The sequence below is a fragment of the Saimiri boliviensis genome, chromosome 1, assembly GCF_048565385.1.
Source record: "Saimiri boliviensis isolate mSaiBol1 chromosome 1, mSaiBol1.pri, whole genome shotgun sequence".
Taxonomy (NCBI): domain Eukaryota; kingdom Metazoa; phylum Chordata; class Mammalia; order Primates; family Cebidae; genus Saimiri; species Saimiri boliviensis.
In genome coordinates this window covers 187,140,598-187,159,813 of record NC_133449.1, presented here as the reverse complement: position 1 = coordinate 187,159,813, position 19,216 = coordinate 187,140,598, and the positions used below count along the sequence as shown (strand labels likewise).

Below are 19,216 nucleotides of genomic sequence, written 5' to 3'. Positions count from 1 at the left end.
GAAGCAATATTGAAGCAGCCCGAGCCAAACTCTTCAGACTTAGTTTCCCTCTCTGCCATTTCAAGCTGTGAGACATTGAATAAGTTACTTAACTGCCCTGTGCCTCAGTTTCCTTATCTCTAAAATGAGGATAGTAATACATTTAATCAATTAATGTATGTATGTGTTTAATAGAGACAGGGGCTTACTATGTTGCCCAGGCTGGCCTTCAACTCCTGTGCTCAAGCGATCTTCCTGCCTTAGCCTCCCAAAGTGCTAAAATTACAGGCATGAGCCACCAAACCCAGCCAGTAATAACAAATTTTAATTAAATGACATTTTATACCTATGTTATAGGGTTGTTGCAAAAACTGGATGTAGATGACTTAGAACAATAGTTGACCCACAGTTAAGGCTTAACAAATAAGTTAAATTTTAAAAGAAAATATTTAGGCTACTTTATTTGAGTCAATGTTAATTACTATTGTAGACTTTTTCAAAAAAATGTCTAAGGACCAGGACTCGTTTATGAAATGTTGAAGTCTGAGTTGAAGCAAAAAACTGCCTCCTCCAATTTTCTGTTTACTTTGGAGAAATAACACAACATAGATAAAGTTCCGCATTTACCAAATTAAAATATGTGAAGCAGTAATCAATATATTATCCTTAAAGGAGCTGCCTTAGAATGGGCAATATACTCTTTAAAATCTTTTATAAATGGAATAGCAAACTTGAATTTGAGATATTGGTGTTTCGGAAATCTGTAGTGACATAGGCAGCTTTGTTCTAATTGCATCCCAAGTTTGAAAAATTTTTTCATTAAGAATATCTGAATGAAGAGGTGGTTAAAATGGGGCTGAGGGTAAAGGAGAGGAGGCCAGGGAAGCAGAGACCTTGTAAAAGCTACTGCCCACATGCCCTTTATCTGTTAGTCAATGCCCCATTTTTCAAATGAGCTTTTACAATAACCAGATAGCTGCATCACATCACTAAGGGAGGATGCACGAACCTGCCTGCCTTCTTATGTCCAGCTCAGCCCTTCCAACTGAGTGCAAAGTTGATTTTTGCCTATAAAAGTGGAAAATGGACCTGATAAAAATGTTTAGTCTTCGAGGCCTCATTTTATTTATCGTATCAGAAAAGAACAATGTTTTGTGTTGTGGTCAAAATAGAAGCTGACCTTGCTTGTTCACAAAAGCTCAAATCCTAGAGATAAGGGGGGCAAAATAATAGAGTACAATGGAAAGAGTAGGGTGTAATTATTTGTAGCTTGTCAAGTGAAGCCCTTTCAAGCCCCAAGTGATTCAAATCTGGGAACTCTGCACAATTCTGTAAACTAACCACAACCAGCATCAGAGAAATCTCCCCTGGCCCACAGACAGCATCGAAATTGCATCAGTTTGTCATGCACTGAGCATGCCAGCCTCACACAATATCATTTGGTTGCAAATGGGCCTGCCCCTAAAGCCCTGAAACACATTCTGTGGTATCTGACTCTTGGCCTGTGATTTGTCATGTCCCTGCTGCTATCAGTGTGCAGTAATTTTAATAGATTCTGATGGTTTCCTTGTAGAAACACAGGATGCATCTGGTTTGGACATAGGACACAGGAGAGATTCTTCTGGCCAAAGACAACAGGAATGTGTGCCAAAAAATTGGAGATTCATTTAATTTCATTAAAAATTTGTTTTAGGCTATACAGTTATATTTTCTGATTTTGTTTTCTTTTTTTTTTTAATTATAAAGAGACCAGATGATTAGAAGAAATCTACTTTTTTTGAAGTATTGCACAGAGTACACTTCTAAAATTCAGATTTTAGAAGTTACTAACTTCATATGGAGTTAGTCTAATACAATGGTTTATTTGGCCCCTTAATGCACAACATATGGTGGTCTATGGATCAGCAGTATTGGTGAGAATGTGTTATAAACACAGATTGTCAGGCCCATCCCAGACCTACAGAATTGGACCAGGGGATTCATATGCACATCTAAGTTTGAGAAGCTCAGGATCTCAGGCTTAGAGCACAGTCTTTAGAGTCAGAGAGCTCTGTGTCGATATTCTGTCTTTCTGACTTAGTGTGCTTGACTCTGGGCAGTTTGGTCAATTCTGCTAAGCTTCAGATTCCTCATCTACTGAATGCGGATTATAATCACTTATATGGTTATTTTGAAGATTGAATAAAATTATATATACATAAAATTATATAATTAGGTATACATATATTAAAACTATGTATATATAAAATTATGAATACATGTAGGTATCTATACTTCTATCTATAATAGACTTGACATAGAAAAAGCATACAGTAGATTAAAGATGTCATATAGTGTTGGTTCCATGGACTTTGCCTTAAAAACATTAATATTTGTCTAATTGTGAAATAATTCACTTGCAAATAATTTCCATGGTACAAGAATTGTGAATTTTGTTCGTTTGTTGGATTTTTTTTTTTTTTTTTTTTTTTGAGACAAGGCCTCACTCTGTCACTCAGGCTGGACTGCATCGCTGTGACCAACTCCTGGGCTCAAGTGATTCTCTCACTTCGGCCTCTGGAGCAGCTAGGACTGTAGGTGCATGTCACCATGCCCAGCTAATATTTTACTTTTTTGTAGAGGCAGAGTCTGACTATGTTGCCCAGGCTGGTCTCCAACTCCTTGCCTCAAGAGATTCTCACACCCCAGCCCCCCAAAGTGCTAGTATTATAGGCATGAGCCATCTCACCACACCTAATTGTTGATTTTTTAGATGAACTTCAGCCGACTGTAGCTGACTTCAGTGTTAGGATGCCTCTATTCCCTCCCACATATCTTGTTAGCCTTGTTTCCTATAGCATCTTTCTGTTGTGATTTAGAGTATATGGCAGAGCCATGGACGGTGTTAGCTACTTGGGGAGTTGTGTAAAATGTACCACCCCCGAATACTTGGAGATTGGACTTGGTCCCATCTTCCTGTCAGCCAGGTTCTGGATAGAGAGCCCTGTGGGCCTTCCGGCCTTGGCCCAGCACACAGCTCCTGCCCTCCTCTGTTTGTACTGTGTTCTGGACCCACTGTGAATGCTTGGGGCTGTCCGTGTCCCTGAAACATCCTGATTGTCATGGGTGAGGGCACAGTCATTTTTTCCTAGTATGGACCTATGGCAAAAAAAAAAAAAATACAGAGACAAAAATTAGGGCCAGATGTAAAATAACTATTTTTTTCCTTGAAAAACCTATTGTTTTCCTCCTTTCCTCTTTTGTTCCTTACAATTAATCTCTCAATCTATCTGTAAATGTAAAGTTTTCAGTTTACTGGCTTTTAAAATTATGAACAATAACATAAAAATTGAGTTAATTAGATCACTCAAGTATGTGATTTATTTTCATATCTGGACCAGTTAAGGACATGGGGGCGGGAGTGTGTATAGAGAAAAATGGGAGTAGGTGAGGAACTGGGAAAAGCTGGGCAGGGAAACAGAATGGCTTGGGTGGAGGAGTGGATGGAGCAGATCAAGGGAAAGAGCCACAGAGAAAGCAAAAGTGGTAACAGAGCAAGGGACTGCAGTGAGCCAGAGGACGAATCAGGGTGGCTAGGGAGGCTTGTTCAGAATCACTTAACTAGCTCGTCAGTGGTTCAGAAGGTAGGAAGTTAACTGTTCTTTAACACGGGTTTCTACACCTGGAATCTTACATGTATGTGTATGTATGTTTCCGCAGAAGTCTTCACATTTTCAGATCTGTGACTCCAAGAAAGGTTGAGACTCACTCCTCATCACTACTCCAAATGATAATTCTACCAAAGCCAAAACTGTCCCCTATGAGTTATATTTCTGCATATTTAAGGGCTTTCTTCTTTGTTTATACAATTATTAATATAATAGCCTTTTCTGTTTTCATGTATGATTTATTAAATCTCTTGAACAGAAATGAAATGAACAAATGGCATGTCTTCCTAGATAATATTACCATTACATTCTTTTCTTTTCAAATTTTAAACTTACGTCATTGGTTAGCTTTTGTCATAATTCTATGAACTTCTGTTAATGTTTGTGCATTACATTAATGTTAATGTTACTGTCTTGGAACCAGTAGGCTTCAAAAGTGCCAGAAATGTATTACTCAGGATTGCTACATCATTGATTTTTTTTTTTTTTTTTTTTTTTTGAGACAGTGTCTTGATCTGTTACCCAGGGTGGAGTGCAGTGGGTACAGTTATAGCTCACTGCAAGCTTGAGCTCCTGGGCTCATGAGATCCTCCCACCTCATCCTCCGGAATAGCTGGGGCTGCAGGCACACACGCACTACCACACCTGGCTAATTTTTAAAAAATTTTAGTGGACTTGGGCTCTCAATCTATTGCCCAGGCTGATATTGAACTTGTGGGCTCAAGCAGTCCTCTCACCTTGTTCTCTCAAAGTGTTAGGATTACAAGAATCAGCCAGTGCTCCTGGCCACATCATTGACTCTTACACTAGAACTTTGCTTGAGTGGATTGGTGAATATTTTCTGTGATAATTCCATTGGTTCTGTAAAAGAAACAGATTTAGTGTCAGCTTTAACAAACACGGTTTGATTTATTCAATTGAATATATAAATGTTCAGTTTTACTTATAAATTTAGAACTTGGAAGTCTCAGATATGAAACACATTTTCTAACTTTTCCTTTGGTTCCTATAGGAATCAGTTTGTCTGATTTGAATTCTGGATTTTTTTCCCTCTACTTATTGTACTTATTGCTGTCTTGAATAATTACCCCCAGTTGTTTCTTTTGTTTCCTTTTTGAGACGAAGTCTCGCTGTCGCCTAGGCTGAAATGCAGTGGTGCAATCTTGGCTCACTGCAAACTCTGCCTCCTGGGTTCAAGTGATTCTCCTTCCTGAGCCTCCAGAATAGCTGGGATTGCAGGCATGCACCACCATATCCGGCTAATTTTCATGTTTTTAGTAGAGATGGGGTTTCACCATGTTGGCCAGGCTGATCTCGAACTCCTGGTCTCAAGTGATCCACCTGCCTCGGCCTCCCAAAGGGCTGGGCTTACAGGTATGAGCCAGCACACCCAGCCTGTTTCTTTATCTGACAGAATGTACATTAAAAATGAATTTCTTTCAATAAAATTTGTCCTCTGTAATTACAGTTCCAACTGCAGTTGACTCACCGTAGACTTTAATAATAGAGAACAAGTAATAGAGACTGTAAGGTGTGTCAGGTGGGGATTAAAAGAAAGGTTCTGACAGAAGAACAGGGATGTGGGGTGGAATAACGAGTGTCAACAAGTGGGGTGCTGTGTGGTTGCCGAGTGGAGAGCATCTCAGCCTCTCTCTGTTGAGGGGCCTCTGTTCTAGTGGAAGGTAAGTAGTTTCCAAATGGAAAGGTCAATATTTATGCACAGTTGCTCAGAAAAATGTGGAAAACAAAATGCATTTGTACAAACATTTCTACTTAGGACCATTGTACCAAATTGGCACATGTATTCTTAGAGAACTGTTGGCCCTTTCAGAAGCATGCTATTATGGAAAAGAACATGTTGAAATAATTGTTTATACCAATTTAGAAGTAAACAAGGAAATCGTTTTTTAAAAGCACTATCGAAGGGCTGGGCTTAAATAGAGTTGGGGACGCTCCCTGCCTGTGTGGGAATGGAAAGAAGAAAGGAGGCTGGATGTATAGGTGGGGTGGGAGTGTGTCCAAAGCCAGTTCTCAGTGTTGGGGCCTCCCCATTTTTCTTGGATGTTACTTCCTTCCTGCTTGCCTCCCTGCCCCTCCTCCCCAAGCTCATTCTCTGTTCCCTCTAGAGCAGACACCTGTTGGGTACAGCCTAGCCAATGAGGTGGGGGTAGGGAGCACACTTTTCGATGCCCCAGGCACCTCCTATGTTCCAGGCCCTTCTACCTCTGCGTTTGGAATCCCCTGCTGCCCCTCCCCACTTTTGTATCATCTTTTGTACATGCTCTGAGAATGGTGGCTTCCTCCTTCTTTCCATTCTAATGCCTTGTTATCTGTGACAGTTTTTGGTGTACTAGAAATACCCATTCTGGTATCTCTAATGTCATTTCTAAGGAATTCAGGGTGGAAGGGCCTACAGCCTGTTCTCAGTCTGCCAGCTTAACTCTGGACCAAGCAGCTCCTCCTTTCCTTTGGGTCCTGACTTTCTCAGATGAGCAGCCAGTTAAGGCTGAGGAATCAGTGGGTTTGGAATAAGCACAGAGGTTTGTAGGATTCTGGGCTTGGGAAAAATAAGAGCAAAAGTGCTGAAATAAAATGGAGTAGAGTGCGTTCTAGAGTGGTGGGTCCAAACCATGGACAGGGGTTCAGGGTATGGGGGATGGTTTTGGGATGAAACTGTTACACCTCAGATCATCAGGCATTAGATTCTCATGAGTATGCACTCTAGATCCCTTGAGTGCACAGTTCACAGTAGGGTTTGTGCTCCTTTGAGAATCTAATGTCCCTGGCTGATCTGATCTCAGGTGGTGCTCAGGTGGTAACGCTCACCTCCTGCTGTGTGGCCAGGTACAGACCATGGACAGTTCCCCCTGTCTCAGGGGTTGGGGACCTCTGTGCTAGAGGACAGGGACAGGGCTCAGAGCAAGTGATTGTACTCCAAAGTTCCAGGAGTTTTGTGGTATGTGAGGGAGAGTGCAAGGAAATGCTAAAGCTTCGTGATAACACTTTTTTTTTTTTTTTTGAGACGGAGTTTCGCCCTTGTTACCCCCAGGCTGGAGTGCAATGGCGCGATCTCAGCTCACCGCAACCTCTGCCTCCTGGGCTCAGGCAATTCTCCTGCCTCAGCCTCCTGAGTAGCTCGGATTACAGGCACGTGCCACCATGCCCAGCTAATTTTTTGCACTTTTAGTAGAGACGGGGTTTCACCATGTTGACCAGGATGGTCTCGATCTGTCGACCTCGTGATCCACCCGCCTCGGCCTCCCAAAGTGCTGGGATTATGGGCTTGAGCCACCGCGCCCGGCTGTGATAACACTTTAGACGTGATTTAAGGTGGAAGACTAAAGATACTTAATTGATTCTTGACAGTGGGAAAGCATTCATTTTTAGTAATTGCTTTGCACATAACTATGGAATACTTTATAGAAGATAATTAATGTGAATTTTAATAAATTTGTCTATTTAGTTTGATTACTAGTACATTTCTGTCATCTTAATTTGTGTTTTCTGTTTATCAGGCTTAATTCCTGCCTCTTTCTCTCCTGCCTTCTGTTAGGTGGATAGTTCTTTAACTTTCCTTTCCATGTACCTTGCCAGCCATTTTGGAGGCTATACATTTTAGAATATTTAATATTAAAATTTTAACCTTTATTATTTGCTGTATATGTTTCTAATAATATTTAAAATTTCTCATTATTTTTATATGCCTCCTAAGACAAGAACCTTAGCACACCTTAGTTACTGTATTCCTTCATGCCACTTTTGTTTTTATGAGGGAATTTTAGAATTTTCGTTCAGTTTTTTTAATTTAAAAAATGTTATTTAAAAAAATAATTTATCCATATCCATACTTACTGTTTTTTCCTGCATCCTGTTGCTTCCCTCTGGGCTTACGTTTTATTTGCTGAAGTATAGTTTATTAATTTAAACAAGGATCTCTGGGTGATAATCATTAATAAATAAAAGTAGGTAAGTCAGTAAGTTAGACAGTTATCTTAATTGTACTCATACTCTGGGTTGAGAGTTTAGCTCCATTTGCAAGTCTGGGTTGACAGTCATCTTTAAGCAACACTTTGAATATATTACTTGATTATTTTTGGCATCTGTTGTTGCTGGTAAGAAGTCTGCTATCAGCCTAATTGTCCTTTATCTGTAAGTAATCTGATTTTCTCTCTAATAGTTTAAAGACTTTTCTCTATCTTTACTGTTCTGCATTTTCACTGCAGTATGTCCAGGAGTCTATTTTTATTTGGCTTTTTCATCATTCTCTGTACTTTTTAAATCTAAGGACTCAGGTCGTTATTGAATTCTGGGAAATTGTCAGCTCTTGGAACTACTTTTAGATGTATGTAGAGTCTTCTCAATCTAGCCTTCATGCATTTTTATTATTCTTTCGTATTTTTTATGCCCTTATCTCTCTCACTGTGTTCTGGGTAATTTTATAAGATTTCTCTTCCACTTCATCAGTTTTCTCTTCAGCTTTGTCTAATTTGTTTAACTGAACCAGAGTTCTTCATTTAAGTGATTGTAGTTTTTTTTTTTTTTTTTTGGAGATGGAGTTTTACTCTTGTCCAGGCTGGAGTGCAATGGCACTGTCTCGGCTCACTGCAAACTCCACCTCCTGGATTCAAGCGATTCTCCTGCCTCAGCTTCTGGAGCATCTGGGATTACAGGCACATGGCACCATGCCTGCTAATTTTTATATTTTTAGTAAAGATGAGATTTCACCATGTTGGTCAGGCTGGTTCGAACTCCTGACCACAGGTGACCCACCGGCCTCAGCCTCCCAAAGTGCTGGGATTACAGTGAGCCACTGTGCCAAGCCTGTATTTTTTATATATATAGGATTTTTATTTGGTTCCTTTTTATGTCTCCGTATATATGTTTCATTTGACTTGCTTTTGTCCTATTCTAATGGATGTTATTACTTTCATTACCCTTTTGAGCAGATTAAGTGTTCTTCACATTTTTCAGTTCTATTATTTGCATTTTTTTTCCTGATCATTTGTTGACTCTTCTTCTGTGGTTTTTAATTTTAATCTGCAGGCTTACTTCAAAAATTTGAGTCTACCCTCCCTCCATTCTGTTTTGTTGCATCCTCCTAGTACTTAGTTCAGGCCAGGTTCCTATCACTTAGGGAGGGACAGAGTATAGCACAGTTGTTAGAGTGCAGGCTCTGAAACCTGACAGCCTGAGTTCAAGTCTTGGCGCTCTGTTGGTTACTTGCATGTTATCTTGGCATATTATTTAACATTTCTGTGCCTCAATTCCTCATCTATCAAATGAGGATAATAATAGTATCTAAAACTGTTATTTTGATGATTTCAGTAAGTTATTGCTCAGACATAAATCTGGATCATAGTGAGCACTTTATAAATTTTGACAAATAAATTCAGAATATTACAGATCCAGAATGAGCTAACAGGATTTTTACTCAGTGTTTGGTTTCTTGGCTCCATTAGCTACTTACTTCCTGCTGCGTCTGAAGTGCATTTAAGGCCACAACTCTGGGTGGCCATAAGAATCTCCATATCAAGCAAGGGGGAATCCTGGCTCCCCTCACACTATTCCCTAGAAGTGGACTTTTGATTCCCATTACTCCACAGAAAATGAACTATCAGCCCCCTCTGCCTGCTTCTGATCTTGTAGTTCAGTAAGTTGTAGATGTCATGGGACAACTTTGTGTTTTTTGAGAATCTCACTCTGCCGCCAGACTGGAGTGCAGTGGTGCAGTCTCAGCTCACTGCAGTCTCTGCCTCTAAGTTCAAGCAATTTTTCTGCCTCAGTCTCCCCAGTAGCTGGGATTACAGGGATACACCACTATGCCTGGCTAATTTTTGTATTTTTAGTAGAAATGAGGCTTCACCATGTTGGCCAGGCTAGTCTCGAACTCCTGACCTCAATTGATCTGCCTGCATTGGCCTCCCAAAGTGCTGGGATTACAGGCATTGAGCCACTGTGCCTGGCTGGAACAACCTTTAAATAACTTTATTCTGAAATAATTTTAAGTATACCAAAAAGTTGCAAAAATAGTACAAAGAATTCTCATTTCTGTATACCAACATTCAATTTGTAACATCTTTATTATTTCCCTGGTCCCCTCTCTGTTTTTTATAGACGTCTATACCTATCTGTCTACACACAGTCATCTATCTATCTGTATGGATGTATACAGGCCGAGTATCCCTCATTTCAAAATCTGAAATCTGAAATTCTCCAAAATCCAAAACTTTTTGTGTACCAGCATGAGGCTCAAAGGAAATGCTCATTGGAACATTTCAGATTTTCAGATTAGGGATAATCAACCAATACAGATGATGCAAATATTACAAAATGGGAAAAGACCGAAACCCTTTTTGTCTCAAGCATTTCAGATAAGGGATACTCAATCTATATATACATATATGTGCATATATTTGTGTGTGTGTGATTTCTTTTTTTGAACCACTTGAAAGTAAATTGCATTGCATATATTACGCCTTTTCACCCTTCATTTTTTTTTTTATGTCTAAGGACAAGGAATCTCTTAGTGTAATCACAGTAAAATTGTCAAATCAGGAAGTTTAATAATATTGACACAATATTTTGTAGTCTGTATTACAAATTTGTAAGTCATCTCAATAATGTCCTTTTTAGTATTTTCTGTTTTTTGCTGGTACAAGATCCAAATAGTGCATTGTATTTACTTGCACTGTAACTTTTTAGTCTCCTTAAATCTAGAACTGTCTCTCAACCCTTATTTGTCCTCTGTGACATTGTCATTTTTGTAAAGAGACCAGTTGAGACAGGCCATAGACTGTCCTTCAATTTGAGTTCATCTGATGGTTCCTTGTAGGTAGATTTAGGTGATGCTGGAGAACTCTATAAGGTCACTCCGTGACCTTCTTAGGGTATCACATTCAGAGGCATATGGTATCTGTTTGCCCTAAACTAGTGATGCTAATTTTGATCACTGGTTAGGTTTTGATGTTTTCTCTGTTGTCTATGATGGTGTTTTCCTTTTGCAATTATTAACTAACACTTGGGAAGACACTTTGAGTTTATATAAGGATTCTGTTCCTCATCAAATGTTTCTATCCTGGCTCAGCAGGCATTAAATGTTTTTTGCCTAAGTTTTTGCTCTGTTGGCAAAATGACTGTCTAACTCCATCATTCCTTCTCTATAAGGAAAATATTTCCATTTAGAGGGGGATTTTTTTTTTTTTTTTTTTTTTTTTTTGAGATGGAGTTTTCACTCTTGTTGCCCAGGCTGGAGTGCAGTGGTGCAACCTCTGCCTACTGGGTTCAAGTGATTCTCCAGCCTCAGCCTCCGGAGTAGCTGGGGTTATAGGTATGTGCCACCCTACCTGGCTAATTTTGTGTTTTTAGTAGAAACAGGGTTTCTCCATGTTGGTCAGGCTGGTCTTGAACTTCTGACTTCAGGTGATCCACCAACCTTGGTCTCCCAAAGTGATGGGATTATAGGAATGAGCCACCATGCCTGGGTGGATTTTTTTGTTGTTGTTATTACAGAGTTTCACTCTGTTGCCCAGGCTGGAATGCAGTGGCATGATCTTGGCTCACTGCAACCTCTGCCTCCCAGGTTCAAATGATTCTCCCACCTGTCTCCCAAGTAGCTGGTATTACAGGTGTCTGTCCAGCTAATTTTTTGTATTTTTAGTAGAGACAGTGTTTCACCCTGTTGGCCAGGCTGCTCTCGAACTCCTGACCTCAAGTGATCCACCTGCCTCAGTCTCCCAAAGTGCTGGGATTACAAGCGTGAGCCACCACACCTGGCGTACAGAGGACTTTTAAAGCATGAATTTATAGCCCTATCTTGACAATTAAGTACCCAGAAATATCCTTTCTATAACTGATTATCTTTCAGGAAATGAGCTGTAGTTGAGCAGTGACTTTAACTATAATCCTTTTTGTACCTTTTCAGAAACCGGAATTGTTAATTAAAACTTTTATCCCTTCAAGATTTTTCTGCAAGGATTTCAAAGTAAAATTTAAATAATATATAAGGGTATGAAGTGAAAACCAAAAGCTTCTTTTCTTTTCTGCCTTACCTCTCAGTGGATAATAGTTTGGCATAGAGCCCCAGACAAAAATGGAATCATATGAAATTACTGTTCTAAATTGCTTTTTCAAATTGAAGACTTAACATATCAGATATTTTTGACTTTATAAAACTTTACCTAGTGGGTTTTTTTTTTCTACCTAAGTAGTTTATTTTTCTGGTTGAAATTGTTTAGGAGGGCCGGGCGCGGTGGCTCAAGCCTGTAATCCCAGCACTTTGGGAGGCCGAGGTGGGTGGATCACGAGGTTGAGAGATCGAGACCATCCTGGTCAACATGGTGAAACCCCGTCTCTACTAAAAATACTAAAAATTAGCTGGGCATGGTGGCGCTTGCCGGTAATCCCAGCTACTCAGGAGGCTGAGGCAGGAGAATTGCTTGAACCCAGGAGGCGGAGGTTGCGGTGAGCCGAGATCGCGCCATTGCACTCCAGCCTGGGTAACAAGAGCAAAACTCCATCTCAAAAAAAAAAAAAAAGAAAGAAATTGTTTAGGAGTGTTGACTTTAAAGTGCCCATTTATTCTCATATTAATCTATCCTATTTAAAAAATACAGATTGGCAGGTAATTTTAAGAACTCTTTAAAGCTAAGTGTTAAGAAAGCAAGTTACCAAATGGTATGTACATTATGATACCATTTGTGGGAAAAACACCAAATCAATTTTAATTTTTATTGTCACATACACATGAAGTAATCATAGTTACCCAGGAAAAATCCTGTTTTAGTGAGGTAAAATGGGGGAATTTTTACCTTGTTTTATTGAATTTTTTTTCAGTGATGATGTAATTGTTTTTTAAAATAAAATGCAATTTTTTAGAAGTATTAGTTTTACATATTACCTTATGTAGTTTTTGGTTATCTCTTTCCACACGTCCTGCTCTTTAAGAAGTAATGCTTACTCCCAAAGAAGGCCTCTCACGTTTCTGGAGAAGTATCATTGGATCTTCCAGATTTATTAAAAATTACATTGACTTTGGTCTGGTTTACTTATGTAGAGACTTACCTTGTTCAAACCCTTGCTGTTATGTTCAGTTGTATTATTCTTGAATAGACTTTTTGGGCTGGCCACAAAAATTAATGTTTCTGTGAATAAATGTGTTGTGAATGTTAGATGTTGACTTGTGAGCAAACGTGAGAATAAAATATGTGTGTAATTTGAAGACCGTTGAGTGACCAAAAGGTGCTTCTGTTATTGAAATAGGAACGGTAAGGGTAAGAATATGGGAGTGTAGGGTCAAAGGGATGAGTGCATAACATCATGAGGATCTTCAAAAGTGGGGAAGTCCATGCAGCAGACTTATTTCTTTTGTTTTTTTCCCCCAATGATTAATTTTGAGAAATTAAAATATAAACCTAAAGGAATATTGAAAGCATAGTACAAAGAACTCTTATGTTCATTCGGATTCACCAGTTAACCTTTTGCTGTGTTTGCTTTATATTCTTTTTCTCTCCCTTAGTCTCTCTTTCTCTCTGTATACACACACAATCGTAATGTAATAGCTTATTCAGGCAAAGATCATTACTCTCGTAATGAATAAGCTATTACATTGATGATTACAAAATGGTGCATTTTCTAACTGTCATTTCCTTTAAATAAATTTATTTATGTATTTTATTTACTTTTTTAAATTGAAGCAGAGTCTCTCTGTGGAGTACAGTGACGCGATCCTGGCTCTGCCTCCCAAGTTCAGGCAATTCCTGTTTCTCAGCCTCCCAAGTAGCTGGGACTACAGGTGTGCACCACCATGCCTGGCTAATTTTTGTATTTTTAGTAGAGACTGGGTTTTACCATGTTGACCAGTCTGCCTTTGAACTCCTGGCCTCAAGTGACCCATATGCCTTGGCCTCCCAAAGTGCTAGATTTACAGGCATGAGCTGCTATGTCTGGCCCACTTTCTTTCTTTATTTATTTTTATTTTTTCTGAGACAGAGTCTTGCTCTGTCACCCAGGCTGGAATGCGGTGGCTCGATCTCAGCTCACCGCAACCTCCACCTCCCAAGTTCAAGCTGTTCTCCTGCCTCAGCCTCCCTAGTAGCTGGGATTACAGGCATGTGCCACCACACCCAGCTAATATTTGTATTTTTAGTAGAGATGGGGTTTCACCATGTTGGCCAGGCTGGTTTTGAACTCCTGACCTCAAGTGATCTACCACCTCAGGTAGTTTTGGGATTATAGGCATGAGCCACCATGCTCGGCCCCATTTCCTTTAAATTTACTAGTTGGTAATCTTCTGTAAAGAGAAATTTCTCCCTTTCTTCCTTATCCTCATGTATCTATATAGACCCACGGCTTTAAAAAAAATTCAGAGTGTTTTCTGCTACTGTCATCATCCTTTTAATGCCCCAATTGTTTTAAATTTGTCACAGGGGCTCTCCTTCCAGTCAGCTCTTTTGATGTGACTCCATTTTTCTTTGATGACCGTTTCTCTTTTTTTTTTTTTTTTTTTTTGCATTTTAGGTTTTGGGGTACATGTGAAGAACATGCAAGATTGTTGCATAGGTACACACATGGCAGCGTGATTTGCTGTCTTCCTCCCCTTCACCTATATCTGGCATTTCTCCCCATGCTCTCTCTCCCTAGCTCCTCACCCCCTGCTGTCCCTCCCCTGTTTCCCCCTGACAGACCCCAGTGTGTGATGCTCCCCTCCCTGTGTCCATGTGTTCTCATTGTTCAACACCTGTCTATGATGCAGATTCACCTTGTACTTTCACAGTTCTACATTGTCCTAGGACTCCTGCTTTCTTTTAGTGGGTAATGGTATGTAGAAACCAGGATTTGGGTGGCAGGTGTGCTATGGTTAATCATTGCTTTTAGACTCTTTCAGTAAATAGAACTAAGAAATAAGTTTATTTTATGTTTCCTGTACATACACACACATAGATATATACACATAGTTATATAAAGTATGAGCATATACACGTATTTTAAATTAGGACATTTCATTTTGTATCTCTTTCACTCATGCATAATAATTCCAGCATTTCAACATTAAAACTGTTTTAACAATAAACTCACTAAATAGAATTTAAAATTTTTATGCATTTCATTTTGTCTTAGAATATATTTCGTTAGGTTCATACAGTCACAGTTCCGCATTCATAAATTACTTGAAGCCAGGTGCGGTGGCTCATGCTTGTAATCTCAGAACTTTGCCAGGCCAAGGCGGGTGGATCACTTGAGGTCAGGTGTTTGAGACTAGTCTGCCCAACATGTTGAAAGCTTGTCTCTGGTGGGTGCATGTAATTGCAGCTACTCCGGAGGCTGAGGCAGGAGGATCTCTTGAACCCAGGAGGTGGAGGTTGCTGTGAGCCAAGATCATGCCATTGCACTCCAACCTAGGCAACAGAGCAAGTCTCCATCTCAAAAAAAAAAAAAAAGTTACTTGAATTATTTGCTCTTTATTGTTATGTAATCAATTTAATATGCATTTAGGCTCTTTTTTTCTGTTTAAATTTTTGAGTTTTTTCAAAACCTCTTTCTTTTGATTTAAATGTAAATTTATAAATAGAACATTTATTTAGTTTAAAACTATACAGAGATATTTTTGGAAAAGTCTTGATTCCCTTTCATTCTATACCCATGCCTATAGGTAATTATTTTTATTAGGTTCTGGTTTATACTTCTTGTGTTTTTCTTTTGTGCATGCACAGACAAGTACATACATGTTTATTTTATCCCTAATGTATCTCCATCTCATTATATATGTCCCATATATTTTCCTTTCATAAATAATATTATATGTAATCTTGTTTTCCTCAATTTTTTTTCCAGTCAGTATGTCCTAAAAAATACTCCATATGAGTTCATAAGAATCCTTCTCATTGGTTGGCACCATGGAACTTCCTTGTGTGACTGAACCATCATTTATCCAGTCAATCTCCTTTGGATAGGTATTTGGGTTGTTTTTCAGCATTTTTCTCTCATAATTAATGCTTTCTCTGCCAATTTTTTGTTTTGTTTTGTTTTTAAGATGGAGTTTTGCTCTTGTCCTCCAGGCTGGAATGCAATGGCACAGTCTTGGCTCACTGCAACCTCTGCCTCCTGGGTTCAAGCCGTTTTCCTGTGTCAGCCTCTGGAGTAGCTGGGATTAGAGGCACCTGCCATCATGCCCAGCTAATTTTTAAATTTTTAGTAGAGATGGGGTTTTACCATGTTGGGCAGGCTGGTCTCGAACTCCTGACCTTGTGATCTGCCCACCTGAGCCTTCCAAAGTGCTGAGATTACAGGTGTGAGCCACCACACTCCAGCCTTGATTTTTCAAGTGAACGTTTGCTATAGAAAAGGCAGTGTCTAAGGACTGCTAGGTTGTCTAGTGAAGAATATGATATTTTTTCTGCCCCTGAAGTGCTTACTGCTTCTGGTAAGGGATGCTTTTAGAAGGAAGAGGGCTAGGAAGAAAAGTGGCCTAGTACCTAGTGGGTAAGTATAATTTGGATGCTTCCAGTAATTCTGAGTGTTGACTGTGCCTTCTCATAGAAGTGGGGTGAGACAAATATATGGGAAGTAACTATTAGGCTGTAGACTGGTTTCCAAGTAAAAGTAAAAAGTAACCTTTTAAATTAAATACTCCTCAGTAAATAAATGTTTAATACATTTATTGAGCTACAAATGCTAGGTTTCAGTAAATCATTTTAGTTTAACAGCACTTTTTGTTTTTTTTTTTAAACAGAAGACTTTCTAAAGGTAAAATATAGTTAGGGAAATCTTTTTCTTATTAGTGTTATTCAGCCAAAACAGTAAATTTTTTAAAATATTTTTTAAAAGCTTCATGTTTAGTTCATTCCTACACATTCAAAATACACATGGCTGCACAGCCTATTCATGGTTAAAACATTTAATATATATTTGTATTAATAATAGAAAAGTTATAAGACAGAAAAGTATAAAGGAAAAAATAAACTTAGGGGATAGGTGTAAGCATTAGGTTATCCATGATTAACTTAGGCATTTTCATTAATTTTAGGTAAAACATGTCTTGATTTTAACATGATGTCATTTCTAATCGAATACATTAGAGCCAGGTTAAAAAGTAACTTACCAGTGAAGAGCTCAGTGCTGTTCAGATTTAGAAGTCAGTCCCCTGAGAGAATCCACACCATTTTGTATCCCACATCTTGGACCAGGGGTATAGGCAACCTTGGGTCCTGGTGATTTGAAGCAGGGCCACATCAGCACTGTGTTCTTTTCTGGTGGAAGGATGAGGTTGTGTGAGAGGCCTCTAGACTCAGGGTTAGGGGATGATGAAATATCACCCCCTGCAGGAGACACTTCTGCCAAGTGCGTTTAGGGTGCCAGTAGCTGCTACTTCTCTAGGCCAGCGTGCCCTGTGTCAGCAGTCGTCCTTGCCACCCTCACTATCCCTCTCAACCAGCCTAAGAAAATTCCGACTTCTGCTTATTTGAGCCACAACAGGACTGTTTTCAAAAGATTTTACTTGGAAACAAAGGAAAAAACTAAATGCACAAACACAAAAATGCAGCAGTACAGAAATGATACAGAAATATAGCAGCAAGGTCGGGCACAGTGGCTCACACCTGTAATCCCAGCACTTTGTGGCCAAGGTGGGCAAATCACTTGAGGTCAGGAGTTTAAGACCAGCCTGGCCAATATGCTGAAACCCCATCTCTAGTAAAAATACAAAAATTATCTGGGCATGGTGGTGCACACCTGTGATCCCAGCTACTCGAGAGGCTGAAGTGAGAGAATCTCTTGAACTTGGGAGGCAGAGGTCGCAGTAAGCTGAGGTCACGCCACTGCACTCCAGCCTAGGTGACAGAGCAAGGCTCCCTCTCAAAAAAAAAAAAAAAGAAGCAGAAGCAGGGTTTTGTTTTTAATCTTCGGTTGGTGAGGTCACAGTCTTTGGCACACATATTGTAATTCCCTTTCTCCATGCCCATGACAGACATTGCTGATTGATCCCATACACTTTCCTGTTGGCACCACCTTGAAAATCACAGCAGTACAGTATAGCCAGGCTAGTGGATCAGATTTGCCATGTGAGTTGCATATCCTATTCTTGAGGTAATTCAATTTTGCCAACAGGTCAGCTTCACAGAAAGGATATATCACGCACATGTTCGTGTCATTCTCTCTGGTCCAGTTAGACTTAGCTACAGCTGGTGAAGGCTCTCCTACCATGTTGCCTTTGGTGGCAGCCACCATTCCTGTCATCTCTGGAGCCTCCTGTTCTATCCAGCCACAGGTCCTTTCATTTCTATCGTAAAGTTACACTACCTTTAGTTGCCAGACTTCTGATGGATGCTCTACTCACTTGCCCATATTTTTTCCAGCTGCTTCATCCTGAATTTATTTCTCTCTCTGGCCAAATTCAACAATAGCATATGTACTGTTAGGAAAAAAAAAGTCTTATGAGTCTTGCCCTGTATCTGTGATAGACCATAGCTTATTTATAATAGGCCACAGCTTGTTTATAAAGCGCTAACTCCTCCCAGCGACTGTTTTTTTAGTTTATATGATTTTTAAAAATTATCATGTTATGTGACTGGCCTCAGCCAAACATTGATCTTAGTGAGGTCTGAGGTTTAACTCCAACCACCAAACATAAATACTTATGGCTTTTGGAAAATGTGAACAGAACACTGAAGTCAGGCCTCTAAACCTTTTGTTTGTCAGTCTCATGGTGTCATTAAGTTAGAATTGAAAAGCACACATGTGAGCTTTTCTCTTGCTGCTTTCTAGTATTAAATCAATACAGTGTTTTATAATATTTTACTTAAGTGTCATTTCACAATATAAACATGTCTACTTCAGAGGTCTCTGCCTGTGCATGAATTTTTGCATCTTGTCTTTATTGCCTCATCAGTATGCCAGTAGGTGTCACTGTGTACATTAAATGGAAATCAAAGATGTCGTTAGAGGAATTTCCAAAATTATCATGGCAGTTTTTTTTTTTTTAAACCAGAGTTCCCAAAAGTAAGCCAGAATGTTTATACCACTTTTTTTATTTAAAAAAATTTTTCTTAGACTATCTTAATAAAACATGACATCAATGTTCCTCTCCCTGTTTCTGCTGCCATACTACCTTATATGAGCCCTTATGTATATGTGAAAATATTTATTTTGGATGCATTCATAAGAATTAGAAGACAGCATATAGACTAACATGTTAAATGGAAGTAATGGATCATTTTGAACTTACGTATGTCACTCTGCTAGTATAGAACTATATTGCCAGAAACCTTTTTCAGGGGTTGGGGTAGGGATTTCATCACTCCAAATACTTACCTGTGACAATACAAGAATATTGTTTAAAAAAAAAAAATTAGCATGCAGTGAATGTGTGTGTGTGCCTGTACATGCATGCTTGCCAGCTGAGGACTTTCTTAACAAGTATTTTTAGGTCCTCTATACATTTATGAGGCCACTCTTCAGAATGTTTAGGTTTTCTGTGACAGAAGAAACTGTTTCCTATCTTGTTGCATAATCCTGAAGTTTCAAGTTTCCTATACAGTAATATTAGTGGAACTTAATTGTTTAAATGTCTGAGGCTTTTTTCTAGGGGCTCACTGTCC

The 19,216-nt window shown here is 39.2% G+C and overlaps 1 protein-coding gene across 5 annotated transcripts in view; it reads left to right on the top strand.

Annotated features, from left to right (window-relative positions):
- The window catches only part of SNX24 (sorting nexin 24), a 194,056-nt gene that overhangs the window by 32,776 nt on the left and 142,064 nt on the right, over positions 1-19,216 (top strand). The gene's annotated exons all lie outside the window — the stretch shown is intronic.